This window comes from Fundulus heteroclitus, chromosome 14 (genome assembly GCF_011125445.2).
Source record: "Fundulus heteroclitus isolate FHET01 chromosome 14, MU-UCD_Fhet_4.1, whole genome shotgun sequence".
NCBI lineage: Eukaryota > Metazoa > Chordata > Actinopteri > Cyprinodontiformes > Fundulidae > Fundulus > Fundulus heteroclitus.
The window spans coordinates 20,609,008-20,625,522 of NC_046374.1; the positions used below are offsets into that span (position 1 = coordinate 20,609,008).

A 16,515-nucleotide genomic window follows, 5' to 3' on the forward strand; every position below is an offset into this window, starting at 1 on the left:
GTGCTCACTATCAGTCCTTGGTAGACGTCCAAACCATCTCAATCTGGCTTCTCTGGCTTTATCTCCAAAAACATCTAGCATGACCTGTCCCTCTGATGTACTCATTCCTGACCCTATCCATTCGCATCACTCCCAAAGAGAACATCAATATCTATATATCTACTACCTCCAGCTCTGCCTCCGGTCTCCTCTGTGCCACTCTCTAAACCATAAAACATTGCTGGTCTCACCCCTGTCTTGCACACCTTTACCTCTCGTTTTCATTGATAATCTTTTATCACACAGCACACCTGACACTTTTCTCCATTCGTTCCACCCTGCTTGGACACATTTCTTTACCTCTTTTCCACACTCACTGTTGCTCATGACCGTTGACCCCAAGTACTTAGAATCATCCACCTTCTTTATTTCTTCTCCATGTAACAAACGGCTCCGCTTTGGTCCCTCTCATAGACACGTATTATGTCTTGCTATGGCTAATCTTCATTCCTCTCTTTTTCAGGGCAAACCTCCATCTCTAGATCTTCCTCCACCTGTTTCCTGCTCTCACTGCAGATCAAAATGTCATCTGTAAACATGGTAGTCCATGGTGATTCCTGTTTAATCTCATCTGTCAACCTCTCCATCTTCCCAGCACACAAGGAGGGACTCAGAGCCGATCCTCGATGAAGTCCCAACCTTGCCCTTCTCTGTCCCACCACCTTCCCTGTCTCTACAGCTGCACCATTCTAACATACTTCTGAGCTACTCCAGACCTCCTCATGCAATACCACAGCCCCTCTTTCAGCACACTCTAATGTGCTTTCTCTTGATCTACAAAACCACAAAGCAGCTCCCTCTGATCTTCTGTGTACTTCTTCATATGTTGCACCTGTCAATACATTTCCACATTGGCCCTTGATCACCCTAACCTGCTGAACATACTTCTCATCTGTCTCTCTGCCTCGCCAACCTGTATACATCCTTCTCTCCCTCCTTACTATCTTACCAATCATACACATCACTCTGTCATCTTTGTTTGGCCTTAGGTATCTCTACCTTCAATTTACGCTGCATCTGTCGGTACTCCTTGCGACTCTCTTCTGTCCTCACAGTGTCCCACTTCCTCTTAGCCAAAACCAGTTTCAACTTCTATCTTAAAGTCAGACAACTTTGTCCAGCTTCCACCGCTCTGTCCTCTGCTCTGCCTTTGTCATCTTCATCTTCCTCACTATCAGTCATTCTACGCACTACCAACCTGTATTGTCAGTAAGCACTCTCCCCAACCACTACCTTGCAGTCATTAGGTTCCCTTAGGTCATATGGTTGACACAAGATGTAAATCACCTGTGTGCTTGTAAGTCACTCTGTGTTCCTGCCCCTTCTGGAAGAAAATCTTCCCTACAGCCATTTCCATCGTTTCTGCAAAGTCCATCACCATAAGTTCAGAATGACTGTTATTGATGATATGTGTAACAAGGACGTCTGCAATGCAGATCTTCTCCACCAATGGGATAATTGCAACGCTGATATCATACTGGGAACGCCCTGAATGGGTGGACACATAGTTGGTATTTAATGTAACTAACGAGGTTCTCAGGGACCGGTTGCATGGCGTTGTTAAGAGAACATAGTTATGTCTGTAAACAATCCTCTGCCTATTAGATTAAATGGGGAAAAATATAGTTATGGTTTAAATAGTCTTTTTATTACTACAGAGGTCTACATTGCAAACACCACATTATCAGATAAAAGAACCAGGGGAGGCCGACAGCAGGTCAATACCTGATCCCTACCCTTCACTTACTCATAACCTCCGTTCCCTGCTGTAACTTGTCTATTGGAATCTCCACCAATCACCACTCTCTCATCTCTAGGTATATTCTGCATCACTTCATCTAACTCAAGATAGTTTATAGAGAAGGGTGTTTTAATTATCCGGTCGGTCTAATCTGAAGAATGTAGTAAATATATATATATATATATATATATATATATATATATATATATATATATATATATATATATATATATATATATATATATATATATATATTGGAATGCATTTTTTTCATTAGCTGTCTTAAGTGTGCATCACAAGTTTGTCAATCTCATTATTCATTAGCTGATAGGGAGCTTGTGGTGGCTCCTACCCTGGAGGCTGCTGGCTGTGTAGTTTTCTGAATTCTGACACGCAGAACAACCAAACAAGCAAGTTTGGCCAAGCTGATTTGGAAAAGAAAACATCATATTTTCAATTTTGGTTATGCTAAATGTTTCGTTTGCTATTTATGTCTCATTTTATTCAGGTTTTGTTTTTTTGTTTCTTCCTCCACAGCTCTGGTCAGTGTCACTCAGTATCTTTTTTTAACTATTTTTTAACTAATTTTTTTAACGATTGCATTACTTATTAGAACCCATTCTTCTTCTTCTAACATTTATTAAAGGATCCATATTTTAAAATGATTTTTAATAAATGTTGATCTAAGTGATATACAAAAATTACTTGCTTCTTTAAATTTATTTTAGAGATTGTTGAGCAGGTAGGAATTAATCATTTAGGCTGAAATTTTGGTTATGAGACAGATTGTAACATATTATTTAAGTATATCACTATAGCTTTGAATGAACCTAAACCTCAAAGAGATTGGCGAGAATAATAGGATGACAGGAAAAAAAAGGAAAATGTAAGTTAATAGGAATCAGCATTGTCATGGTAATGCTTAATAGTCTTGCACTTGCATTTCTTTCTGAAACTGGTCAGTTATGTCTATGAACTGAGCCTTAAGTAATATAAGGACTTTCTATAGATGTTGTTTGGAGATGCTACTTCCCAAGAGTTCCAGTGATGCGATAACTCACTTCATTGAAATGCAGAAAAAAAAAATCTGGATTCTTATTGCTTTAAATGATTAAAACTGCTTAATTTTCTACATAGTCTAAGCCCCGAGTTGAATTAAGAGTTTTACAACAAGTTCTCCAATGTCATTTGGGATGAGAAAAGCTTAGATTGTTCACCTGTGAAGGTTTTTCTGCAGGAAAAGCGCCTGATGATTAATAAGATTGATTTTTATGATGGTACTCTCATAATCGCTGGCATTAGCAGAGGGATTTTTAATGACAAATAAGAAGCATTCAATTAATTACGCAGTCTCAAAGGGGATTTATGGAAGAAACAATCAGCGTGGGGCAAAGGGGGGAGAAGATGCCATTTTTCACTCAGACAGAAAGCTAGGAACCTTTGGTTGTGAGAGAGTAGTGCACCTTCGTCTTCCTCCTCCCATATTTTATTCTAGCATTCATCATTACTTCAGTTTTGAAGAACAGTCCAGATAGCATTTCATGGCTTGTTCCTTCTCTGCCTCTTAGGGCAACAAAGCAAAATAAAATCCCAGTGGGTAGTCAAGGGCCCCTTGCTGCCTGCCTTCAGGTTTTAACACTTTTCATAAAAATATTGTATTTGTTCAGCCAATTACTGAACAACCTTTTAGAGGTTCCAAGCCAGGAAGACTTAATGCCACTTTGTAGCAGACAGGGAATGTTCCCCCAAAAAACTCTTATTACAGTAAAATGAAATTAGTTGTTTGAGCCAAGAGTGGTGCATTTTGGGTAATATTCATTATTGTGCTATGTACCTGTAGAGTTAACTAATAAGCTAAACTGAGGCATATTTTCCTCCAGCGCAGCAAAGCTTTTACTACAGTTTTCTTTCTTTTTTTTTTTTCTTTTTTTTTTACAGCAGAAACATGCCATTTTGTGTGCACAACTTACAATAGAAGAAGTAATCTTTGGCAAAACTCTGGTCAGCTTTGTTGGGTTTATAAAAGCATTATACAAGCATAGGAAGTATAATGAAAAATAAACTAAATAAGCCACCTTAAGAGTTCTCTGACATATGTGGCTAATCTGGCGCATACAGGTGTGTGTTAGCTCAATGCTAAAGGGAAAGAGTCAAAAATGACCCGAGAGAAGCAATGTCGTTACATGCACATCAAATTTATTTTACAGTGATCAAGGTTCTTTCCAGGACAAGACTTCCCAGCAAATCCCAGCAGGAGGACAATATTCCAAATACAACAGCATGTCTACAACAGCATGGTTGTCGTTTTAATGTTTATTAAAAAAAAAAGTTAAAAAACAAAACAACTGGACTTTTTTACGAAGTTTGAAGACATTTCGGTTCCTATCCAGAAAGCTTTCTCAATTCGAAATATCTGCAGTAGTGTGGAGTAGCAAGCTTTATAGTACTGCCCAACAAAGGCCTTGTAATGGCTTAGATAACATGCAAATTGAACCAAAACAGGTCCACCCCCTTAGTAATGGGGAGTCATTAAGGTCATTGTTGGCTTGCAAATTAAACTGAAACTGGTCCACGGCTCTGAAATGGGGAGTTGTTAGGGTCGTTATTGGCCAGGTTTACAGAAGTGATGTTTTGATCACCCATATGGGAGTGAGGATTGAGGTGATGATTGGCCGGAATCAACCCTATAGCTGTGTTGTAAGTTTTTGAGAGTTGGAACCTAAGTCCTCCTCCTCTGTTTAAGGTTGTTATTTCTCTCTTAGCGTAGATGGCTTCCTTCACACCCCTTTCAAACCATCTGTCTTCTTTGTTCAAAATGTGGACATTTTGGTCCTCAAAAGAGTGTCCTTTGTCCTTAAGGTGTAGGTGGACAGCAGAGTCTTGTCCTGAGGAGGTAGCTCTCCTGTGTTGAGCCATGCGACTCAACACAGGAGAGCTGTTGTTTGGTTTCTCCTATATAAAGATCAGAACATTCCTCACTGCACTGAACTGCATACAGCAGTCCGCCCATCTTAGGTTTGGGGGTTTTGTCCTTGGGATGCACCAGCCTCTCTCTGAGGTCTGTCTCAATTTTGAATTGAGAAAGCTTTCTGGATAGGAAGCGAAACGTCTTCAAACTTCGGAAAAAGGTCCAGTTGTTATGTTTTTTAACTTTTTTTTGTAATGACCATGACCTGGATGACTGAGAATCTTCACAGGCATGTTTTAGTGTTTCGTTTTTGAAAGCGTTCTTTCAATGAATGTGTCCAATCTACCATGTGCAACCAAACCTTGTTTTTTAAGGTATTATGCACAAGGCTCTTGTGAAACATGTCTAAGAAAACATCCATCCTTGGTTAAAGTCAATGGCCTATGAGCTTTTAAAGCAAACTTTAATGGCTTATTCATAAACTGGCAAGCAGTCATTCTTTATCTATTAACTCTCTGAAATCAGTCTGGATTTTATACAATGGCCTTAGTTGTGCAATGAAATTCTGATATATCTCCTACTGACCTCTTCCAAATTCTTGCCTGTCTTAGACAATAATTGAGACCAGCTTAGATTTACACCACACAAGGACAGCTTTTGGTCACCTGGAAGTTCAGTTGCACTAAACCCACGGAAACACTGCAGTATAGTAAACTTGTTTCCACTCACAAACAGAATTAAGTCCTGAGCACCTTGTTCCCTAACATTTACTCTTGTAAAAGGCATTCATCAGATAAAGGTGTCAGGATGCTTTGTTGGAAAATCTGACCTAAAAGAATTGCTATGTAAAATCATAATCTTTTAGACTGTACATTTGTGCCAAACATGGCCAGGATGTTCCTTTTGAGACAAATGGAAGTTTGGTTTCTTGGACAGAACTTGATCTTTAGTTCATTCTGCTCAGCAATGTGTTTGTGCTCTGAATGCTTGTCAGACTTGTTTACTTTTTAGTCAATGGCTGGACCTGCCAGTCATAAAAGCTGCTTTATGCTTTTAATGTCAAAAGTTGCTATACATGGCATCTTGACTAGTCCAAGTATTCTCCCCTGGCAAAACTGGAAAATGTACTTACTGTACGTTCTCAAAATTTGATATTTGGAGGTATAAATGTATGCGTTTATATATATATATATATATATATATATATATATATATATATATATATATATATATATATATATATATATAAAGCAAATCAAACAACCACTCGTCCAGACAATGAGGGTCCTATTTATGCCTTTATACATTTGGCAAGATATATTATTATTGAGTTTGTTTTTTAATTACATCAGAAGTGTGGAATCCATTAGGAAAAGCTATAGCTAGTTAGTTAACGAAGCTAGCTGTTATTAACAACACAAGCTGATATGAATGTGTTACCAGAATAGCTAAGTCAAAAACTAGGATGTGTGCCACTGATCGATTTAGATATACAGTTTTCACTTCTGGTAGTTTGTATCTGCAGCCATGAGTATATGTTATGTCCAAGGTGGCCATGTTACATTTGGAAGTGGTAGCTAGAGAATAAAACCCTCAAAACACATTTTTGGGGCAGTCCCAAAAATGGTTTGTTTTGTACTTGAAAGTTTAAAATTGAAAGTGAAAATGGAGTATATTGATGTCTGAATTTTAGGGCAGCATATGTAATCAGGTATACTATTATAACCACCCGCCTAACCACATGATGATCCCCGTTTGCTGATGAAGCCGCCTTGAGACATAGTCGCATGAACTCTACTAGTCTGGACTACTGGACTAATCCTTCCAGTTCTGTAAGTTGCAAGGTAGGAGCTCCATGAGTTGGACTTGTTTGTCTGTCGCATTTAACTTGTGCTTCAGATATGGGGAAGTATAAAACATAAACTCACTGTTGTGCTCCTCAAACCATTCCCGAACCATTTAATCTTTGTGACAGGGGACTTATCCTGCTGGAAGAGCCCGCAGCCATCAGAGAACGCCGTTTCCATCAAGGTCTGAAACAAAATGTAATGCATCCCAAGAGAATCAAGTAAAACAAAATTAATAAAAAAATAAAAATCTCCTCAAATAAAAATGAATGTTATCTGCAAAGGTTTACAGGAGGGATTGATGGATGGAGTGTTGAGTAAAGAAACTAAGCGCATGACCAACTTATAGACCAATACTTCCACCAAGCCGTGGGCAGCTGATAAAGCAAAACGGTGGGCACTGATTTAGAACCTGCCAATCATTAGTCCCTATGCAGTAAAAGTGCACCTTTTTTTTAATCTCAGGGTAAAGTGGAACTTGTAGGCAGAGCAGGGAATCTGTGATAATGGTGGCAAAACTGTTGAAATGGTAGAGAGGCTGTGGGGAGAGAGAAAAATAGAACAGATGCCGTCATAGATTTGGCACAAAACGAAATCGCTGCCTCCCTTTGTTAATTGAGAGCTCTTACGTTTGGTTGAGTAATTTTGTTTGTGTGAAAACAAAAGCATAATTAACAGTTCCCTCTTCCATGCCAGGGCAAAAAAAAAACAAAAAAAAAAAAAAACTTGAATATAACAGTTGAATCTCTGGCTGATGAATTAACTAGGCGTGCTGAAGAAAACAAAACTGTAAACAAATTACGCCAGACCTTCTTTTTTTGTGTTTGTTGCGCTGGGAAATAAACCATCTCATTCTGGGGAAGTAGAACGGAAATCAAGTTTTGCACTACGGAGGTGCAAATGTGAGAAAATCAAACACCGTGTCTATAGAGAGATGGACGTAAACTGAAATATGTTGTCATCAGTGGGGCAGGTCTGGATTAAAATCTCTTGAGGGGAGGTTCTGTTAAGGTCTCATGGCACCAAACCTGAACTTTTGGGCCTGCAGATAAGTTCTGGTATGTTTCTGAAAGCAAAAAGCAATCCGATGGTGGCAGCATCATGCTGTGGGGTTACTGTTCTCTACACGAAACTGGAGTTCTGAATACCAGTCAGTTTTAGCCCCAAGCCTCCAGGTATCTTCTTGAATGCTTAAGAGCTAGCATACATTCACGTCAACAACGAGACAAAATGAAATCAAAAGAAAAAGGTTTACGTTGTAAAATGGCCTGGAGGAGGAGTTTTTTTTTTTCTGCTTTCTAAATGTTTGAACATTCAAATCATTTGCCTTAGTTATGTGCATAGATTTCCTTTTTAGAAGTTTTGTTTTAAAGCAATTAACCAAATTCAATTTCAACATGCTAATGCACTTGTAAAGGCGAAAAAAGAGTAAATTCGAATCACTGTTGTGTTCACAGGCACAATATGGTTACCTTCAGAAGCACTCTATGATACGCTGGTAACTTATTTTGTATTTTGTTTTTTGCGTGTGGAAAGATCTTTAATCGGCGTCCCTCAATTTCAAATTATATGCTGTGGTTCGGTGGGAAAATGGGTTTGGTTCAAGCTGCTGAGAAAAATAAGCACTGCTGTCTTTACATTACTTTTAAAGATAATACTTAGCGGCGTGTCACTTTTTCATGCTGTTTTCCCTGGCAGATAAGTCATAACGAGATCGTGAGAATCGTATTGATTTGAACCTGGGTGAAAATAATCTTTAGCGCTAAACCATCTGGGCTTCAGTCATTTCTGACATCTCAGCACCAGATTCTTTTTATTTTTTTTCCTCCCCTCTTCTCAGCGTCTTTGGCTGGACGCTAGAAGAACAATACGTCTCGACACACATTTTTCTCCTTCGTGCCACAGCAAGTGACCTGTGACAGCCCATTTGAGCAGATTGTATCCACTCAAATAGGTCCAACAAATATATCTTATTACGGCCCGCGGGGATTTTCCCTGAAGAATATCTTCAACCGCGGGGTGAAAAGTCTTGTTCCGCTTGGTGGGAAAAAGGTCGGATCAAATCCAATCCTTGTGCAGCAACCACAGACCTAAAGCCAGAATGTGACCAGAAAGGTTTTTTTTTTTTCTTACTCTGAAAACAACCATTCGGTGCAACAAAGGCTTGTTTTCTTTTCAGACTCCCTTTACTGAGTTATTTTTGGAGACTAATTCGTTTTTGGTCTCATAAAAGAGGAATTGTTATATTGCTTTGTGCTGGAGAATATTGGTAAGACATCTCCACAGGCGACTGTGTAAATATCAATGCACTTGTTGCAGATAAATTGTCCAGTCTGCTCTACTTAAAGGTGTACACTACAGTACATTATGTGGACATCAATATCTGGAAGCAATACCCGCTTAAAGCTCCATATAAAAAAATAAAAGCAGTGAGAAAAAGACGCAGTTGAATCTGATGACCCAGTAGAGGTGTTCGGACACAGATTTTTAATCTTGGATGCCATTCTAAACAATTAGAAAGCTGTGAGCATACAGCGTCATCTACATGTATAAACAGATACATAAAAAATGCTTAAAAGCGACTTAATATTTTATTGTTGTTGCACAATTTCACACTGAAGAATCAGCTGCTGTTCCACAATAGTGAGCTTTGGGGATCATTTTAAGCTCCCTTACCATCCTGTGTGTTGGCAAGATAAACTTTCTTGCCAACACACTTTCTTTCTTCTCTTCCAGCCTTGTTTGGTGCACTTTCACATGTTTTACACTTTTGATTATTGCATTGCACTGTACAGTGCTATGCAAAAGTTTTCATTATCTTTAACGCTTTCTCATTTGGTCACATGACATGCACAAACTTCAGTGTATTTTATGTGAGAAGTCAGCCCAAACTTGTTCATATTTATGAAGTCTAAGTGGAAGAACACATGGATTTTCTTGTCTTTTTTTTATCAAGTTAAAATTTTAAAAGTATGATGTGCATTTATATTCTGTCCCACTGAGCTGATGCTTTTTTAAAATTACCTAATGCTATAATTACATCTGCAGGTCTGCAGGAGTCTGTCTCTACTAGCTTTGCACATCGTCAGAATGAAATTTATACTCTTTATAACATTATTAATGGAATTATTTAAGTCTTCCCCAAGGAAGATTGAGCACAAGCTTGAGGTGTGTGCATGTCGAGGGTTTCTCATTGGGGAAAAAAAAGACATAAACATTAGTTTAAACTGGCTTACAGTTTAAACTAAACTGTTCTCCTCACTCATGGTTCAAATTTGTGCAGAATCAGGGATAGTTCCCTTAAAGATAGCAAATACCTATATATATATATATATATATATATATATATATATATATATATATATATATATAGAGAGAGAGAGAGAGAGAGATACACCTGATCAGGAATGAATAACAAGCTAACCTATAGTTTAGGGTTCAAAGCAACATAGAATGAACTTATCAGATAGGCAAAAAATTCAAATTAAAATAAACTATTGCACAATTATTGATAATATGGCATATTAAGTTTAAGAAATGCAATATGCATGTTACGGTATATTAAGACAAAAAACATTAACACCAAACAGATAGTGAAGTTAACAAGAAGAAACACAGCAGCTGATGTACACAACGATGTGAGAAGAATATGCAATGACTGCGAAGCAACACCCAGAGCAGCTAAAGCGTGTGCAAATGCACATTAGCATCTCAGAGACCGTGTAAATTACTAAAGATCAGATCAGAACCCATGTAATCAGTAGCATGTTGTAAATACTTATGTGCTGCTGCACATTTTTCAAGCAGGTCAAAAGTTTGCGTGGATTTCCGCACACTTTGACGCAACATTCATTTTCATCCGTCACAAGTTGTACTTAAAGCATTGCATCACAGGTTTTCTGTGCGCAGACACACTTTAAACATCAGGCACCTGGACTTTGACTTGGTCATTATTGTTGTCGTTTTGTCAGAAAGTAAACCCCTGCCTCAGTCTTTTACAGATTTTCTTCTCATTTTCATATTGGCCTGTATAGTCCCTCTTCCCCTTAACGTTGACCGGTTCATCTCTACCTCCTAAAGAAAAACGTTCACTGAACATAATGTTGCCACCAACATGCTTCAAAACGAGGGTGGTGTGTTCAGGGTGGAGGATTTTTTTTCTGACTGAATGTTTTTTTTTCAATTTCATATTTCATTTTCCAGCGTGATGAAGATGAAAATGTATTTATCTTAAGGCTTTTTAGCACAACTTTGCCTAGGGGTACTAATACACGCGAAGGTTGTTTTATGAGAAATCAAAACCAAGCAGAACTTCTTTCTGGTGTAAATACGTCCTTTGCTGCCAGATTTAAGTGTTTGGATCTACATCCGTCCTGTAAAGCTTTGTAAACACCAGAGTCGACTCACATCAGGCCAAACTTGCTTAGTTTGATTATTAATGGCAGAAAGTCCCCTTATAGTCACTAATAAAGTATCTGGATTACTTTGAACCTATAGTCAGAAACTGGATACTAGTGACACCTACATTATAATTGTAAATTGCACATAATTTATGACAGCACTAATGCAACACTCCGATAGCTGCAGTGGCCCCCGTTGTCATACAAGGAAAATGTGATTTCACTTACGGCCATATTTCTGTGAGCGTGATCAATAGATATAATCTGCTAATGGGCTGAGTTTCTGTCCAATGGCCTAACGTATTCTGGAAAAAAAAAAATCTGCTCACCGAGGTACTTTTTGAGCCAATGTCCTTTTTATACTCGTCCAAATGCTTGGCACTAAACACTCATATGGCCTGATAGCCTGGCAGTGGCTAATGTGTGCAAATTGTCATTGGGGGTCTTTTTATATCAAGCACCAGTGCTCAGCACTTCTTTAGAAGGTGACTTCAGCATTTCTTTCCCTTCCATCTCATTTAGTGTGTAGATCCATTGTTGAATATACAGTATGGGTCTGTAAAGCAGAAATTGCCCTTGTCTTAGAGAATGTCCTTGAGATAGTGGTTGTCAGCGAGGTAGAATAGGATGAGTGAGGGAAATATGTAAGAACTCTTTGGGGTTTTTTTTGTGTGTGTGTGTGTGTTAATCTCACCTTTCAGGTATGACTTTCATATATTGCATAGGGTGTCTTTGTGCTCAAAGTACATTACATATGGCCTGTTAACTGTGGTTGTACATGTATAGAGGACTTTTGGTACCCTTCAAATGGGGTTTGTGCAACATTAAAAGGAACCTACTAGCAGTTAAATGAAATTTCTAGCACAAAGTATGTTTCAATGGGGTTTTAGAACAATTAGATATGAATTTCCATATAAGACTAGAAACCTTTCACTCAGCTTTTGAATCCTGTGTGCTCTGCCAGTGTCATTCTTATTATCCAGTTCCAGCAGTTGTCAGGAAGTCTCAGGAAAATTGATTTGTGGTGAATAAGGAAAAACAGACGACATGTATTTAACTTTTGCAGACCCATCTTGTTGACAAGTAGGCAACCCCCAAGCAGGTCCTGTCAACACATACCAAACCCATTACCTCTATTGTAAACCTTTTTTTCCCCCACACTTGCAGATGCCAGCTCATAGCTCCTGCAGTGGTTTTATTGAAGCTGGTCCTCTGTGAAAAATCAAATTAGGTTGAAAAACTCTGATATAATTGCTACTGAAAATGCAAACATGGCACATGGGGAAAAAACCTCAAGCCACTCGGTTCCAGCTTGATTAATGATCTCAATCTTTACTTTTAATGCTTTGTCAATAACCCAACTATTTGTCAGAAAACAAACAACAACTGTGATTAAACTATGATTAATCTGATTAAATTTAAGTCTCCGGCCTTCGAAGGACAATACAGCAGCAGCCCGGTGGAGGGGACTTTTTAATAACAGCGCGAGCTAGCAGATGTATTCAATTTCCCTGCCCTTTATTTATTGTCACAGCGGTAATTCATTTCACAGTGAAATAAATTAGGCTACGAGCAGCTTGAGAGCATCGAAACACATGTTTATTTAATCTAAATCACACAATCTGCGGGAAGAAAAGCAGTTTTCTAGATACCAAACTGCTGATGTTAAGATTTCGTGGCCATTTTCAACGAGCATGAGCTTGCAGAGCAGCAGGAAAATGTATTTCTGGGTCTAAGTGGCGATGTATTCAGAAGGCCAGAAAGTCTTGTAACTGACCATTAATTTTAAATACAACGCCTGGAGTCATAGTAGCTTCCTGCTAGGAATCAGCAAGACTACCTTTATGGAGGACGAGCTGGGTTTGAAGAACAAGCTCTGTTTTCAACTCTGATATAAATCCAGATTCTATGCTGAAAGCAATTGCTAAGACGTCTCTAAATAAATGATGTAAACTACTCGTCTCTGTTATCCATTTAACTTTATTTGGAAACCACGCATGCTGCAGCATTAGAGGTTTTAAAGGGCAACTAAATTATGATCTCCCAAGCACTTTGTTTCTGAATACATTGCAATATTTACAGCAGCTGCTTTTTGGTTCGCATGGATTGTCACGTCCCATTACTGTATTCAGAAAGCATCCATGCTTGTAGGCCTGCTTTTGGCTATTTGGTTTGATCAGGTATACTTTGGACTCGCTGTCGGATCAACTAATTGTTTCTTTGACCTTGAACAGACTGCAGGGACAGGAACTGCCTACAACGAATTCATTTTTCCCTCTTCAGTGTCCCTCTACATTTGAGCAAGCGGTGTTGTTTCTGAAACAATATGACGTTAAACAAATGTTTTTCAGTCATTTGTGGATGGAGAAACGTAAAAAAAAAAAAATAGAAGTTAATTTTGAATAAATTATTTGTTACTGTTATTGCTTTAGTGAAAGTTCAATTATTACCGGGAGTTTTAATATTTTCCGTAAATTTAAAGTTTTATCTAACCTTTGATTGTTTCAGTAATAAACTCCTGGCAATAATTGCTTGTACCAATGTTTGTAATTTTTTTTTAATACTGAAAAAGTTACTTAATTGCCTTGAGTTCCCGAATCACTGAACTGCAGGACTGTCCTCTCATAACTAGAAGATCACAACCATGGATTTGCTGAGGGTACTCCAGTTTCCGCCCCCAGCCCAAAAATCATGAATGTTAGATTCATTGGAGATTCTAAATTGACCATAGTTGAGGAGGAGGATGTTCTTTGTCTGTTTTTGTTTTGTTTTGTTTGTGTGTCTCTGGCTTAGTAATATTTATTTGGTTAAAAACGTCTCATTGAGATGCGGCCAATGTTCTTCCAAGGAGTTCTTATCTAAACCAGAATTTAACACAGCTAAGTAAAAAAGGAACAAATCATCAGGGGAAAAAAAGACAGCAGCGTAGAAACTCGAGGAGTTAACATAAAAGAAAAAGACAGATGTAGGACTTCTAATGAACTAGCGATATAATATTAAATGATAAACTCTAGCCAGCCATAACAACCAGACTGAGCAGCTTCTAAGCCCTGACCGGAGTACATATATTTTATGTAACTCTTTTGTTTTGCTTTTATTTAATTGTATGATTTGAGCCATTGGTGGTCTTTATTAAACAGTAAGCAGACAGGAAAGGGAGCAGAGAGAGAATGGGGGCAGACATGGAGCAAACGACCCAGAGCCAGTAGTCGGACCCGGGACGGCTGTGTTGAGGACTTCAGCCACAGTTTATGGAGCATCTGCCCAACCAGCCAGCACTCCAGCATTTATTATTTGTTTTCCATTGAAAATGTTTCTTTATCCTCACAGTATGTAGGATTTCCCACAAAAACGCTAAAAAAAATGAATACCAAACCACGGACTGCAATAATCTTGACATTGGAGAGACAAAAAAATAAATAAAAATAAAGACGAGCTAAAAGATTTTACTGAACCGGAATAATAACTTGCCTTTTCCATTTACTCAGTTTACTATTTCCCCAAAGTCGCTCTGCTTTACAACAAAGATTGGCAAAATACTCAGCACAGTCTTTATAAACAATTAGTTTAACATTTTTAACTAACTCTTATGGGCATTGACGTGGATGTGTTTTTTAGTCTCACCTCAATGTTTATATTTAGCTATTTTATGTGCGACGTATTTGCATTGTGTTGCTGAATTATTTGCACCGAGTTTGGATGTGAAAGAGACGTTTCATAAAATGTATTATTATTTTTTGAGCTGTTGGATGTCAAAGAAGGTACCTTGAACAAAGTGCAATGGTGCCAGTTTTGTAGTTTCCTGTGCAAAAGACAAGACGGGACTCAGAAGCTGGCAACTACATTGGTGTGAATTATCCAGATCAGGTATAATCTGTCTAAGTATTTAAAGATTTAAACTAAAGATGATCGAATGCAGTCTACAGTTATCAAAATCTGTGAAATAATCCTTTACAATATAGGACAAAATTTAAAACAATGTGTTTTAAGGTGTAAAGTTGTATTTTTCTACTGTTCTGTTTTTTAGTTGACAACATATGCATTTAACAGACATTTTGTGTGGGGAAACAATTGACAAATATCGATCCCCTCTGAACCCAGTTGTCACCCCCCCAAAAAAGATGGTGCCCTGAGCAGTGAACCACTTTAATAATATTAAAACCTGCAGCTGGGATCTAAAATCTCCAGTTTTTTGTATGCAAGTTAAATAAGCAGGCATATCAGAGAACTTTAAATTAACTATTTCTCTTTCTTTGGATGAGTTGGAATAAAAAAAAATAAAAAGAAAAAAAGAATCTGAGTGTAACATTTTTGATGAAAGCAAAACAAAGAAATTAAGAGATGACAAAAATATTGTTTTTTTTTGTTTTGTTTTTTTCAAAAAGATTAATTTACATCTGTAAAAGATTTTTATCACATACAGTTTCAGCAGGACATTCAACAAACCCTTTTTTTTTTTTTTTTTACTTATTCCACCCCAGTGCAGGCAGGGACACAGAGTTGCTTCAGAAAGTTTTGCAGTTCAGCATGAAGTCACTCGTTTGTAATGCGGTCTTATTTCAGAGAAGATTTATCCACCGAGGTGGTTTTCCACGCCAGACAACCAAAGGCAGCGTTGGAAGGCGGCCATGTTTCTCGCTCTGCTGCGTGCAGTATATGGCATCTCAAAGCGGCTTCCAAACTGATGACGCCTCATGAAAATTTAATGAACGGCTGGTTTCCAAAAACAAACAGTGGTGTTTACGAAAGCAAGGGAAGATATTAATTAGCCGTATCACAGTAGGGAAAGGAGGACTTAAAGGTGTGCGTGAGCCTCGTTGGCAGTCAGAAGGAGCAGGTCTTGTTTTGGAGTTAAACACTTGGCTAACACTGCAGAGAAACAGGCACTTTGCAAATTGGGATATTACGGCGTATCGAATATTAAAACAGGCCGCGTTTCAGAGATCACTGCTTGCTGCAAGCCGCAAACGCTTCCTCTTTAAGAAGTGGCAAGAGTCAAATAAAGCTGCTCCAGGCTTTTGTTTCTGTCTCGTTCTGAGTTATCATGTTTCACATCTCAACCCGCAGCGAGACAAACCCCTTGGCCCTGTTCATTCTGAAAACGCAGACACGGGCAGGAAGAAGACAGCTTAGACAACAGAGCGCAACCACCTGCCGTCATCAAAGAACATCAAAGCTCCACCTCACCTGGATGGATTTGTAGTCAGCGTGTCAGGGTTCCTTCTTTCCTTCTTCTTCTGCATGCCACCACTGCGGAGAAAAAAAAAACCAAAAAAGCCACTCGGAAAACATATTTAGCTGCATTCGGCCCACACTCTGTTGAGGGATGAAAAACTTTGACTGCGTTCAATTGTACTTTTAAAACAATCCTAGATGCACCGTCCCTCCAACGTGGCGGTTTTTAATTTACGACTCTGTATATCGACTACGTGTTGCAGTTCAGCCACAGTACAGTGCTTTTTATTTTTTTTTACCGGCAGCTGTTGTCCATCATAAGCTAGTCTGATGTCATCCCTTCCAGCTACAGTAGTACCAGTCCACCGAGAGACCAGAAGCGATGCAAAATTCATCACTCGCCTT

At 38.5% G+C, this 16,515-nt stretch overlaps 1 protein-coding gene across 10 annotated transcripts in view; it reads left to right on the forward strand.

Annotated features, from left to right (window-relative positions):
- Positions 1 to 16,515, forward strand: part of LOC105927914 (protein tyrosine phosphatase receptor type D) — a 121,546-nt gene that overhangs the window by 16,830 nt on the left and 88,201 nt on the right. The window lies entirely within an intron of this gene.